The following is a 13,918-nucleotide window of genomic DNA, read 5'->3' as shown; positions in this document are numbered from 1 at the left end:
TAGCGAGGCGGAGGGGTGCAGGTAGGTAGGAGGCGAAATCTCCATGCACACCGCAGTGTTCGAACCTCAAGGGTCTGCCTGAACCCGAAATCCGACAGCATCAATCCATGGCTTGCTCGAAACAACGAGTGCCTCCAACATACATCAGGTCCTAGGGGGAGTTTTGTTTGCAATTAATTTTGATTTAGTTTGCATAAAGCATGGGACTGGGCATCCCGGTGACCAGCCATTTTCTCATGAGTGAGGAGCGGAGTCCACTCCTCTTGAGAATAACCCGCCTAACACGGAAGATAAGGACATCCTTGGTTGATACATGAGCTATTCGAGCATACAAAACAGAATGATTATTTGAAGGTTTAGAGTTTGGCACATACAAATTTACTTGGAACGGCAGGTAGATACCGCATATAGGTAGGTATGGTGGACTCATCTGGAATGACTTTGGGGTTTAAGGGATTGGATGCACAAGCAGTATTCCCGCTTAGGACAAGTGAAGGCTAGCAAAAGACTGGGAAACGACCAACTAGAGCACGACAACAACCATGTACATGCATTAAAATTAATAAACATTGAATGCAAGCATGAGTAGGATATAATCCACCATGAACATAAATATCGTGAAGGCTATGTTGATTTTGTTTCAACTACATGCGTGAACATGTGCCAAGTTAAGTCACTTAAATCATTCAAAGGAGGATACCACCCCATCATACCACATCATAATCATCTCAATAGCATGTTGGCACACAAGGTAAATCATTATAACTCATAGCTAATCAAGCATGTTTATTCATAATAAGCTGAATCAAGAACGAGGGACTCATCATATTTACAAAAACAAAAGAGGTCGAGTTCATACCAGCTTTTCTCATCTCAGTCAGTCCATCATATATCATCATAATTGCCTTTCACTTGCACGACCGAACGGTGTGAATAACAATAAGAGTGTACGTGCATTGGACTAAGCTGGAATCTGCGAGCATTCAATAAACATGAGAAGACAAGGCAATATGGGCTCTTGGTTAAATCAACAATAATGCATATAAGAGCCACTTCAACAATTTAATTATGGTCTTCTCCTATTGACCCCCAAAGAAAAGAAAAGAAATAAAACTATTTACACGGGAAAGCTCCCAACAAGCAAAAGAAGAACGGGAAATATTTTTCGGTTTTCATTTTAATTATTACTACTACAGCAGAAAAATAAACTACTACTAATTTTTTGGTTTTTCTTAAGGTTTAACAAACACACAAGAAGAAAGCAGGAAAAGGAAACTAAACTAGCATGGATATTACAGTGAAAAAGTATGAGCACTGACATCTAGTAATGAGTGTGTATGCACATAAATGTAATGCCGGTGATAAATATGTACTCCCCCAAGCTTAGGCTTTTGGCCTAAGTTGGTCTATGGCCACGGCTGGCCTGGCAGATATCCATAATAATAGTTGTCAGGGTCGTACTGTGATGAGGAGGAATAGTTGGGATCATACTGATGTGCAGCGGTTATCGACTGCTGAGCTGCAGCATGGAGTCGAGCTGCTTCCGCTCTCCTCTCGTACTCTTCTGCCTCTTCTCTGGTAATAACATATCTTCTTTTTGTCTGTGAACCAAAGAAGGCCGGAGCAGGGAGAGTAATACGGAAAACACGTCATTTATCAAAAATTAAACGATATAAGAGAGGTGATTCAGGCCTCTCGACAAACTGGTGCGAAGCCATAGAGTCATAATCTAAATATGCAGGAGGCAACTCCGTATCACCCTCACGAATGTCTATCTCAAGAAAATGAGCTAAGCGGGTTGCATAAATTCCTCCAAAGAAATCTCCATTATGTCTATTATGATGAACCTACGAGCTACAATGGCTCCCATATGATAAGATTGGTCTCCTAACACAGCACTCCTAAGAATGCTAAGATCAGGGACACACATGTGACATGCTTCATCCTTAGCATTTATGCATCTACCGATGAATAGAGCAAAATAATGTATAGCAGGAAAGTGAATGCTCCCTATGGTAGCCTGCGTTATATCTCTAGATTCCCCCACAGTTATACTAGCAAGAAAGTTTCTAAATTCAGATTTAGGGGGATCCCTAACACTACCCCATGATGGAAGTTTGCAAGCAGAAGTGAAATCCTCTAAGTCCATGGTATAAGATTTGTCATAGAGATCAAACATGACTGAAGGAGAATTACGCGAAGATGAATATTCAAACCTCCTCACAAATGAACTTGTGAGATCATGATACTGGGGGCATTTGTTAGCCTCAAAATCCTCAAGACCGGCATTACGCAAATATGCTTTGAATTCTTCTTTAATTCCCGCACGGTCCATAAAATTTTTCGACGGCCATTCGCAAGGCCGTACTGGAGCGTCTCTTGGTGGATCCTCGTCAGCATCACGCATAGCAATCCTGGGTCCTTGCTTCTTAGAGGAACCACCTTGGAACATCTTCCTAAGCATATTGTTTTTCTCTGAAAAATTCTGAAATTTTTAGTAACTTCAAACAAAAGTAAACCAACTTCAATAAAACTAATAGCAACTACTCCTACAAGTGCCTAGAGCCTAAATCAAGCATTAGAACTACTTGGAACCATATAAATTTGACATGCAAGCTCAAGAACATGGTCACCTATGCAGCACAAATTTGCAAAGAATAAAGCACTAGAACAAAAACTAATTGGACCAATGGAGGAGTCACATACCAAGGAACAATCTTCCCAAGCAGTTTTGCGAGAGGTGCTTTGAGCAAGGATATTGAAAATCACAACAAAAGTGGCTGGAACTCGTGCTTGAGTTGGTTTTTCGGGTTTGTATGAGACAGAGGAAGAAGGTGGGTGTTGGGATAAGTGGAGGAGGGCCACCGTGGGCCCACGAGGCAGGGGGCGCTCCCTAGAGGGGGGGGGGCGCCCACCACCCTCGTGGCCAGGTGCAGCTCCTCCCATGGTAATTTTTGCACAGTAAATCCTCAAATATTACCGAAAAATCATATTAAATTGGCATGGCATTCCGAGGACTTTTATTTTCAGGATATTTTTATATTGCATGGATAAGTCAGGAAACAGACAGAAAAATACTATTTTACTTTATTTAATATAAATAACAGAAAGTAAAAGTGGGGTACAGAAGGTTGTGCTTCTAGTTTCATCCATCTCATGCTCATAAAAAAGAATCCACTAACAAGGTTGATCAAGTCTTGTTAACAAACTCATTCCGATAATCATGAAACCGGAGAAATTTCGAATAACACTAAGTTACCTCAACGGGGATATGCACATCCCCTATAATAAGTATATCATATTTCTTTTTGACAGTAGGAAGAGGAAATTCAAAACCTCCAATTATAATCAATGGAATTTTTCCAATGGAGTTGATACTATGAACTTGAGGTTGTTTCCTCGGAAAGTGTACCGTATGCTCATTACCATTAACATGAAAAGTGACATTGCCTTTGTTGCAATCAATAACAGCCCCTGCAGTATTAAGAAAAGGTCTTCCAAGAATAATAGACATACTACCGTCCTCGGGAATACCAAGAATAACAAAGTCCGTTAAAATAGTAACGTTTGCAACCACAACAGGCACATCCTCACAAATACCGACAGATATAGCAGTTGATTTATCAGCCATTTACAAAGATATTTCAGTAGGTGTCAACTTATTCAAGTCCAGTCTACGATATAAAGAGAGAGACATAACACTAACACCGGCTCCAAGATCACATAAAGCAGTTTTAATATAATTCCTTTTAATGGAGCAAGGTATAGTAGGTACTCCGGGGTCTCCAAGTTTCTTTGGTATTCCACCCTTAAAAGTATAATTAGCAAGCATGGTGGAAATCTCAGCTTCCGGTATCTTTCTTTTATTAGTAATGATATCCTTCATATATTTAGCATAAGGATTTGTTTTGAGGACATCAGTTAATCTCATACGCAAAAAGATAGGCCTAATCATTTCAGCAAAGCGCTCAAAATCCTCATCATCTTTTTTCTTGGATGGTTTCGGAGGAAAAGACATGGGTTTCTGAACCCAAGGTTCCCTTTCTTTACCATGTTTCCTAGCAACAAAGTCTCTTTTATCACAACGTTGATTCTTTGATTGTGGGTTATCATGATCAACATCAGGTTCAATTTCTACATCATTATCATTACTAGGTTGAGCATCATCATGAACATCATTATTAATATTTTCATTAGGTTCATGTTCATTACCAGATTGTGTTTCAGCATCAGACGTAGAAATATCATTTGGATTATCAGGTGGTTCAGCAATAGGTTCACTAGAAGTTTGCACAGTTCTATCATTTTTCTTCTTCTTCTTTTTAGAAGAACTAGGAACATCAATATTATTTCTTTGAGAATCTTGCTTGATTCTCTTAGGGTGTCCTTCAGGATACAAAGGTTCCTGAGTCATTTTACCAGTTCTAGTAGCCACTCTAACAGCATAATCATTTTTCTTACTATTCATTTCATCAAGCACTTCTTTTTGGGCCTTAAGTACTTGTTCTGCTAGAGTGGTAACCATAGAAGCATGTTTGCTAACAAGTTTAAGTTCACCTTTAATATTAGCCATATAATCACCCAAGCGTCTAATCATATAAGCACTTTCTTTTAATTGTCTACCAAAATAAGCATTTAAGTCGTCTTGCTTAAACATAAAGTTATCAAACTCATCCAAGCACTGACTAGCAATTTTAGTAGGAGGAACTTCAGCTTTATCATATCTATAGAGAGAATTTACCTTTATTACCCGTGTCGGGATATCAGAATCAGGAGGTTCTTCAATAAATAAAGAATTAAGATCATATGTTTCTTCAATAGGCGGTATATTAAGACCATGTATTTCTTCAATAGGAGGTAAATTCTTAACATCTTCAGCTTTAATACTTTTTCTTTCATAGATTTCTTTGCCTCTTGCATATCTTCGGGACTGAGAAATAGAACACCTCTCTTCTTCGGAGTTGGTTTAGGAATAGGTTCAGTAATTGGAGCAGGAGCTGGCTCAGGAGGTGCCCAATTATTTTCATTTGTCAACATATTATTCAATAGGATTTCAGCTTCATCCGGTGTTCTTTCCCTGAAAAGAGAACCAGCACAACTATCCAAGTAATCTCGGGAAGCATCGGTTAGTCCATTATAAAAGATATCAAGTATTTCAGGTTTCTTAAGAGGATGATCAGGCAAAGCATTAAGTAACTTGAGAAGCCTCCCCCAAGCTTGTGGGAGACTCTCTTCTTTAATTTGCACAAAATTGTATATTTCCCTCAAAGCAGCTTGTTTCTTATGAGCAGGGAAATATTTAGCAGAGAAGTAATAGATCATATCCAGGGGACTACGCACACAACCAGGATCAAGAGAATTAAACCATATCTTAGCATCACCCTTTAATGAGAACGGAAATATTTTGAGTATATAAAAGTAACGCGATCTCTCATCATTAGTGAACAGGGCAGCTGAGGGAGTCCTGGATTAGGGGGTGTCCGGATGGCCGGACTATACCTTTGGCCGGACTCCTGGAATATGAAGATACAAGATTGAAGACTTCGTCCCGTGTCCGGAAGGGACTTTCCTTGGTGTGGAAGGCAAGCTTGGCGATACGGATATGTAGATCTCCTACCAATGTAACCGACTCTGTGTAACCCTAGCCCTCTCCGGTGTCTATATAAACCGGAGAGTTTTAGTCCGTAGGACGAACAACAATCATACCATAGGCTAGCTTCTAGGGTTTAGCCTCTCTGATCTCGTGGTACTACCCATATCATCAATATTAATCAAGTAGGACGTAGGGTTTTACCTCCATCAAGAGGGCCCGAACCTGGGTAAAACATCGTGTCCCCTGCCTCCTGTTACCATCCGGCCTAGATGCATAGTTCGGGACCCCCTACCCGAGATCCGCCGGTTTTGACACCGACATTGGTGCTTTCATTGAGAGTTCCTCTGTGTCGTCACTTTTAGGCCCGATGGCTTCTCCGATCATCAACAGCGATGCGATCCAGGGTGAGACTTTTCTCCCCGGACAGATCTTCGTATTCCGTGGCTTTGCACTGCGGGCCAATTCGCTTGGTCATCTGGAGCAGATCGAAAGCTACGCCCCTATCCATCAGGTCAGATTTGGAAGTTTGAACTACACGGCCGACATCCGCGGAGACTTGATCTTCGACGGATTCGAGCCACATCCGAGCGCGCCACACTGTCACGATGGGCATGATTTAGCTCTGCCGCCGAGCAGTGCCCTGGAGGCCGCACCTGTGTCCGCTCCGACCCCTAGCTCGGAGCCGATCACACCAACCGAGGATGGGTGGTTAGACACCGCCTCGGGAGCTGCAATCTCTATGGCGATCGAGCCAAACACCAGCCCTATTCTCTACGAAGCCCGTGACTCCAAGGAGCCGGACTCCTCTCCATACTCCGAGCCCTTCGTGCCCCGACCGATCGAACCCGATTGGGCGCCGATCATGAAGTTCACCGCCGCGGACATCTTTCAGCACTCGCCCTTCGGCGATATTCTGAATTCACTAAAGTCTCTCTCTTTGTCATGAGAGCCCCGGCCGGACTATGGTCAGCAAGGTTGGGATGCAGATGATGAAGAAATTCATACCCCACCCACCACCCACTTCATAGCCACTGTCGATGATTTAACCGACATGCTCGACTTCGACTCCGAAGAAATCGACGGTATGGACGCCGATGCAGGAGACGATCAACAACCAGCGCCTATAGGGCACTGGAAATCCATCTCATCGTATGATATATACATGGTGGACACCCCAAAAGAAGGCAATGGCGATGGAACAGTGGAGGATGACCCCTCCAAGAAGCAGCTTAAGCGCCGGCGTCAGCGGCGCCGCTCTAAATCCCGCCAAAACAAAAACGGTGATTCCGGCATGGGGGATAATAACACCCCGGACAGTGCCGAAGACAACCACCTCCAGCAAGATTCAGCACATGAGGATAGACAAGCCAGCTCTCATGAGAGAGCGGCAGACAGAGAGGTCGAGGACGATAATTATATGCCTCCCTCCGAAGACGAGGCAAGCCTCGATGACGACGAATTTGTCGTGCCGGAGGATCCCGTCGAACAAGAGCGTTTCAAACGCAGGCTTATGGCCACGACGAGCAGCCTCAAGAAAAAATAGCAACATCTTAGAGCTGATCAAGATTTGCTAGCCGACAGATGGACTGAAGTCCTTGCGGCCGAAGAGTATGAACTCGAACGCCCCCCCCCAAGAGCTACCCAAAGTGCAAGTTGCTACCCCAATTAGAGGAGGAAGCACTTAAACCTACATCACCAGCGCATGATGCGGCCGACCGGCCACCTCGTGGCCGCGACAGAGAGGCCTCTCGGCCCTCCACTCAAGTCGCACCCCTGCGCCGCTCAAAAAATACCAAGGCATGGGAAAATGCACCAGACCTGCGAGATATATTGGAGGACAAGGCAAGGCAAACAAGATTGATCTACGGATCACGTGGGCGCCCCACGGCACAAGACGGTACTCGTCACGCCGGATACAGTAAATCCGGCTGGGCCAAACACGGTAGACAAAGCTCGTTTGAGCTGCGTCGTGATGTAGCCCAATACAGAGGTGCCACACACCCACTATGCTTCACAGATGAAGTAATGGATCATCAAATCCCCGAGGGTTTCAAACCCATGAACATCGAATCATACGATGGCACAACAGATCCTGCGGTATGGATCGAGGACTATCTCCTTCATATCCACATGGCCCGCGGTGATGACCTACACACCATCAAATAACTCCCACTCAAGCTTAAAGGACCAGCTCGGCATTAGCTTAACAGCTTGCCAGCAGAATCAATTGGTTGTTGGGAGGACCTGGAAGCCGCATTCCTCGACAATTTCCCGGGCACTTATGTGCGACCACTAGACGCCAATGACCTAAGCCACATAATTCAGCAGCCAGAGGAATCGGCCAGACAATTCTGGACACGGTTCCTAACCAAGAAAAATCAAATTGTCGATTGTCCGGACGCAGAGGCCCTAGCAGCCTTCAAGCATAACATCCGCGACGAGTGGCTTGCACGGCACCTAGGACAGGAAAAGCCAAAATCTATGGCAGCCCTCATGACACATATGACCCGCTTTTGCGCGGGAGAAGACAGCTGGCTAGCTCGCAGCAATAACACGACCAAGAGCCCTGGTAATTCGGATACCAAGGACAGTAGTGACAGGTCACGTCGCAACAAGCAAAAGCGCCACATTAACGGCGACAATGCTGAGGATACGACAGTTAATGCCGGATTCAAAGGCTCTAAACCCGGTCAGCGGAAAAAGCCATTCAAAAGAAATACTCCAGGCCCGTCCAGTTTGGACCGAATACTCGACCGCTCATGCCAGATACATGGCACCCCCGAAAAACTAGCCAGTCACACCAACATGGATTGTTGGGTGTTCAAGCAGGCAGGCAAGTTAAATGCCGAAAGCAGAGACAAGGGGCTGCATAGCGATGACGAGGAGGAGCCCCGGCCGCCGAACAACAGTGGACAGAAAGGTTTTCCCCCACAAGTGCGGACGGTGAACATGATATATGCAACCCACGTCCCCAAGAGGGAGCGGAAGCGTGCGCTAAGGGACGTATACACGATGGAGCCAGTCGCCCCAAAGTTCAACCCATGGTCTTCCTGCCCGATCACTTTTGATCGAAGGGACCTCCCCACTAGCATCCGTCATGGCGGATTCGCCGCATTGGTTCTAGACCCAATTATTGACGGATTTCACCTCACTAGAGTCCTTATGGACGGCGACAGCAGCCTGAACCTGCTTTATCAGGATACAGTGCGGAAAATGGGCATCGATCCCTCGAGGATTAAACCCACCAGAACGACCTTTAAAGGCGTCATACCAGGTGTAGAAGCCAACTGTACAGGCTCAGTTACACTTGAAGTGGTCTTCGGATCTCCGGATAATTTCTGAAGCGAGGAGTTAATCTTCGACATAGTCCCATTCCGCAGTGGCTATCACGCACTGCTCGGACGAACCGCATTTGCCAAGTTCATTGCGATGCCGCACTACGCATACCTCAAGCTCAAGATGCCAGACCCTCGAGGCGTCATCACGGTCAATGGAAACACCGAACACTCTCTCCGAACGGAGGAGTATACGGTGGCTATCGCAGCGGAAGTACAAAGCAGCCTCTCAAGGCAATTCTCTAGTCCGGCCATTAAACGTCTGGACACCATCAACCGCGCCCAGAGTAACCTACACCAAGGCCGCCCGACACGTTTAGAGCAAGCATAACAATGCGTCCCCAACCCCAGCCCTCGCGAACTGGCGAAACCAGTGCTGCGCGTACATAACTACGCTCTGGAAATACCATGGGCACAGGGGGAGGGGCACCATCACGGCACGCCCGGAACGCGGCTTAAACCGCACTAGGGGCTTCCGATTTCTTAAATTTTCTCTTATTTTCAGGACTCCATTCTTCGGAAGGCTTGTCCGGCAGTACAATTGCCGCACAAACGACACAACCAGGGAAGCAGAAAGCTACGCCGCACTACGGAACTCTAAGGTGGTCTCTATAACGAGCAGTATACCTGTTTCGCATAACATTCCGCAGCGCCCCTGGAAAGGACATATTTGATAGTCCCATCTTTTCCTTATCGCACTATTTGTATCGTTCTGCTTTGATCGTAGCTTTTTTAAATAAACAATGCATAGCTTCCGTCTATTGTTGCACTACCTTTTTTACGAATATATGTTCATTCATGACATGTTGCACCCGTACACTTTGGTACGGCCAATATGCTAGGGGCTTAAGTACCCCACGATATGGTGTGAGAAGTCCGAACACTTTCACAAGTGCGGCACCCCGAACTTATAGCATTATATGCATCGGCTTCGAATCATGTCTTGGGTCAATAGTTGGGTTTGCCCGGTGTCGGTGTCAAAACCGGCGGATCTCGGGTAGGGGGTCCCGAACTATGTGTCTAGGCCGGATGGTAACAGGAGGCAAGGGACACGAAGTTTTACCCAGGTTCGGGCCCTGTCGATGGAGGTAAAACCCTACGTCCTGCTTGATTAATATTGATGATATGGGTAGTACAAGAGTAGATCTACCACGAGATCGGAGAGGCTAAACCCTAGAAGCTAGCCTATGGTATGATTGTTGTTTTGTATGTTGTCCTACAGACTAAAACCCTCCGGTTTATATAGACACCGGAGAGGGTTAGGGTTACACAAAGTCAGTTACAATGTTAGGAGATCTGCATATCCGTATCGCCAAGCTTGCCTTCCACACCAAGGAAAGTCCCTTCCGGACACGGGACGAAGTCTTCAATCTTGTATCTTCATAGTCCAGGAGTCCGGCTGAAGGTATAGTCCGGCCATCCGGACACCCCCTTATCCAGGACTCCCTCAGTAGCCCCTGAACCAGGCTTCAATGACGACGAGTCCGGCGCGCAGATTGTCTTCGGCATTGCAAGGCGGGTTCCTCCTCCAAGTACTTCATAGAAGATTTTGAACACAAAGATAGTGCCCGGCTCTGCAAAATAAGTTTCCACATATTGCCATAGAGAGAATAACATTTACACAAATCTAATCTGCTGACGTATTCCGTAGTGTGACACACCACGGCCAAGCCTTTAACCGAGTCGTTTCATTATCCCACCTCAGCGCGTCATGCGAGGCGGTTTCCTTGGCACGTCTTGTTAAAGCAGAGATCGTGTCCCCTTATTCCGGGATTCTCATCAATACGGGCGTGGGTAACCCAACCGCTTCTAGGACTTCTAGATTATAGGCAAGTCCAAACGGACACGGAGAGGACGCTTGATATTCACCCTCTTTATAAAGGGACAAGGCTTTTATTTTTCCCTCCCGTGCTCAATCGAATCCTTCCCCCACCTTAAGCCCAAGCGCCCAAAGTTCAGGTCAGGTGCTCCGAACCTTCAGTCATGTCCGGATCTAGCCTTCAAGGCCGATGGGTGCCTTCCTCCGTCACGGAAGAAGACATCAAAAAGTTGAGGGAGGCCAGATATCTGACCGCCGAGATTTTGCATCGGCTGCCTCCCCGAGGGCAGGCCGTCCCCACCCCCGAACCCAACGAGAACGTCGTGTTCGTATCCCACTTCCTCTGAGGTCTAGGCCTTGCTCTGGATCCTTTCGTCAGGGGTTTGATGTTTTACTACGGGCTAGACTTCCATGATCTAGCTCCGGACTCCTTTCTTCATATCATGACATTTATTGTCGTGTGCGAGGCCTTCCTCCGGGTTACCCCTCACTTTGGCCTATTGCTCAAGACCTTTGAAGTGAAGCCGAAGATGATCGAGGGGCAACATGCAGCATGTGGAGGTGCCTCAATACGCAAGACGACGGGAGCTCCGTGGCCCAAAGGTTCCATCCTAGAGGTGTCTGAATCGTGGCAACAGGAGTGGTTCTACATCACGGCTCCTAGAAGTGCCAAGTGGGCAGCCCCCCTGTTTTCCGCTCGGGCCCTCCACCACAGCTGATGTCATGGATAAGCAGAGGTCTGAGCTGGGGTCCAGCCAAGGACGTGCCTATACTGCAAAGCCGCATTCGAGATCTCTTCAATGGAGATTTCAGTTTGGTTGTGGTAATACAAGTTATGTTGGTTCGTCAAGTCCAGCCTTGCAAATGCCGGCCTCTTCGCCTGTGGGAGTTCAATCCCGAGGGACCGCGTGTGATTCAAAATTTTCTCGACCTGACGCACGAGGAGATGTACAAGTCATTCTTCGGACCTCAGGTGGAGTGTCCAGAAATCACCGAGGACGTGGGCCTGAGTAGTAACTTCCGGCCGAACATACTATCTCTCCTTTGTTACGAAGTTATTTCTGAGAGTTGGCTTTTTGACCAGGACTGGCTAACAAAGGCGAAGTTGATTCGGTGTTTGGCCCCCCTCCCTGAGGGTTTGGAAAATCCGGTATTGGAAAAGATGCTCCAGACCGCACCTTGCCCGGAGCCCTTGAAGGAAGATACTGTGGAGGATAATGCGGGTGGCCGCGGGCCCCCAACGCTGCCCATCCTAGCCGAGGGAGCGAGCGTCTCCATGAAGGAAGACGACCAGAAGAGGAAAAGTACTACGCCCGGGGATTCGGAAGCCGAAGCTTCCAAACGAGAGAAGAAGTCTCCCACAGAGGGTCCTACCTTGGGGGGCGCTGTTGCCGCACAAAGTCCGCGGGGGGATCAATTCTCCCGCGAGTCGTAAGTGACCCGAAATACTTTAATAGTACAGATATGCCATCTTTTTCTTCTGAGAAAATAACCACCGCATATATTTTTGCAGTTCGGGCCTTAGCCCCTCTCAAATGAGCTCGTCTTCAGGGGATCTTCTTCCAGAGATGATGGAGAGCGAAACGCCTCCTCCGGACTCCTCCTCTCCGGAAGTGGGCGACCCTGAAGTGTCGTCGCGGAGGGCCTCTCCGAGTCTGGTGAGACCGGAAGATAATCCCATTGACCCCCGAAGCTCCCAGTGTCCGGCTCCCGAAGAGAGCAGACAAAAGAGTCCGGCACTGTATAGTGTGCGATCGGATGTTCTGAGGGAGTTGGTGGGGCGAGCGGCCATCTCAGATGAACACCGTGTGCTGATGAATACGGTGATGGAGAGAATATCGTCCGCCTAAAGCGGATTGCATGAAGCTTTTATGAGTCTACTGACATGCTTTGAGGTACGTAAAAGAATGTATGATAGTCCTGCACACGCTAGGTGTGCCCTATGTAGATAGTAGCCCCTGAGACTCTGGTTGTCGTCGGAAGCGACGACGAACAGAGGATCATATTCCCAGGTAATAACCATACTGCCTCTATGTGCAGGTGATGGAAGCTCCGGTGGCTAGCCGGACTAGCGAATTTGCCCATTTAGAACGACAGTTGGATGCGGCAGACGCCGACATCGAGCTTGTTAACAAAAGGCTTGACGAGGCACAGGGTAAGTGTCATTATCTGGTAAAGGCCACATAGGAAGAGCAGCATGATGCCAGTATCTTTAATATGTTGTGACTACAGATGGAGCTACCACTGTTGAAGTCTTGCGGGCAGAACTTGCCCGAGCCAAGGAACAAGCGAGGTTGGGTAATGCGGCTGCTTTGAAGGCGGCCGAAGAGTTGCAAGCTGAGAAGGCCGCGCATGGCAAGAGCCGAGACAAGATGGCCAAGATGGCCATAGAATTAAAAGCCGCCGCCGACTGTTGCCGGGTTCTTGAAAAGGAAAACCAAGCGAAGGCATCGGACCTTGAGAAGGCTGCTGCGATGAAAAAGGACCTCCGCTCTGCTATGAGGGCAAAGCAGGAGCTGCGGGAAGCCGGGGATATTGTAGCTGGGAAATCCTTTATGTTGCGGAGGAAGTTCGGAGATCCACGGTATGCCCCTCTGGATCGGCTGTGGAGTTCGGAGGATGTATATATGGATTTGGCGGTGAGCACTGCCGATGCGGCCAAGTATTTCCAGGGTCAGACGGACCATGAAGTAGACTAGCTGTTTTGGAGACAATTCCATTCTCCCGAGCGTCCGCTTTCATTGACTGACCAATTAGCCGAATGGGCCGAACTAAATAGGTTGTCCGGACTTTCCATGAGGTCTGTTGTGGATCAGCTATGGCCGGAAAGGTCAAAACCAAACAGCTATTTCAGCTTGGTGCAGCAATTCCTTGATGTGGTGCCGCGCATTAATGCGATGAAGAGGTCGGCATGCATACAGGGCGCACGGATGGCCTTTGCCCGTGTTAAAGCATACTGGGCGGAGATGGATGCTACCACTGTTGCAGTGCGGGATTCGGCCATAGGTCGAAGGGCTGCTGAGCACTACTTTGAAGAAGTTCTTGAGGGTGCTCGTTTGATAGAGACCCAGTTCTCAAAAAATATTATGTTTGAGTGATATGTAATCTTATTGTAAGCGCAATGCTTTTATAAATTTTTATAAGGCTATTTTTATACTTTTGCCTGAAAGT

Source organism: Triticum urartu, chromosome 7, assembly GCF_003073215.2.
Source record: "Triticum urartu cultivar G1812 chromosome 7, Tu2.1, whole genome shotgun sequence".
In the NCBI taxonomy this organism is placed as follows: Eukaryota; Viridiplantae; Streptophyta; class Magnoliopsida; order Poales; family Poaceae; genus Triticum; species Triticum urartu.
This window is presented reverse-complemented; position numbering follows the sequence as displayed.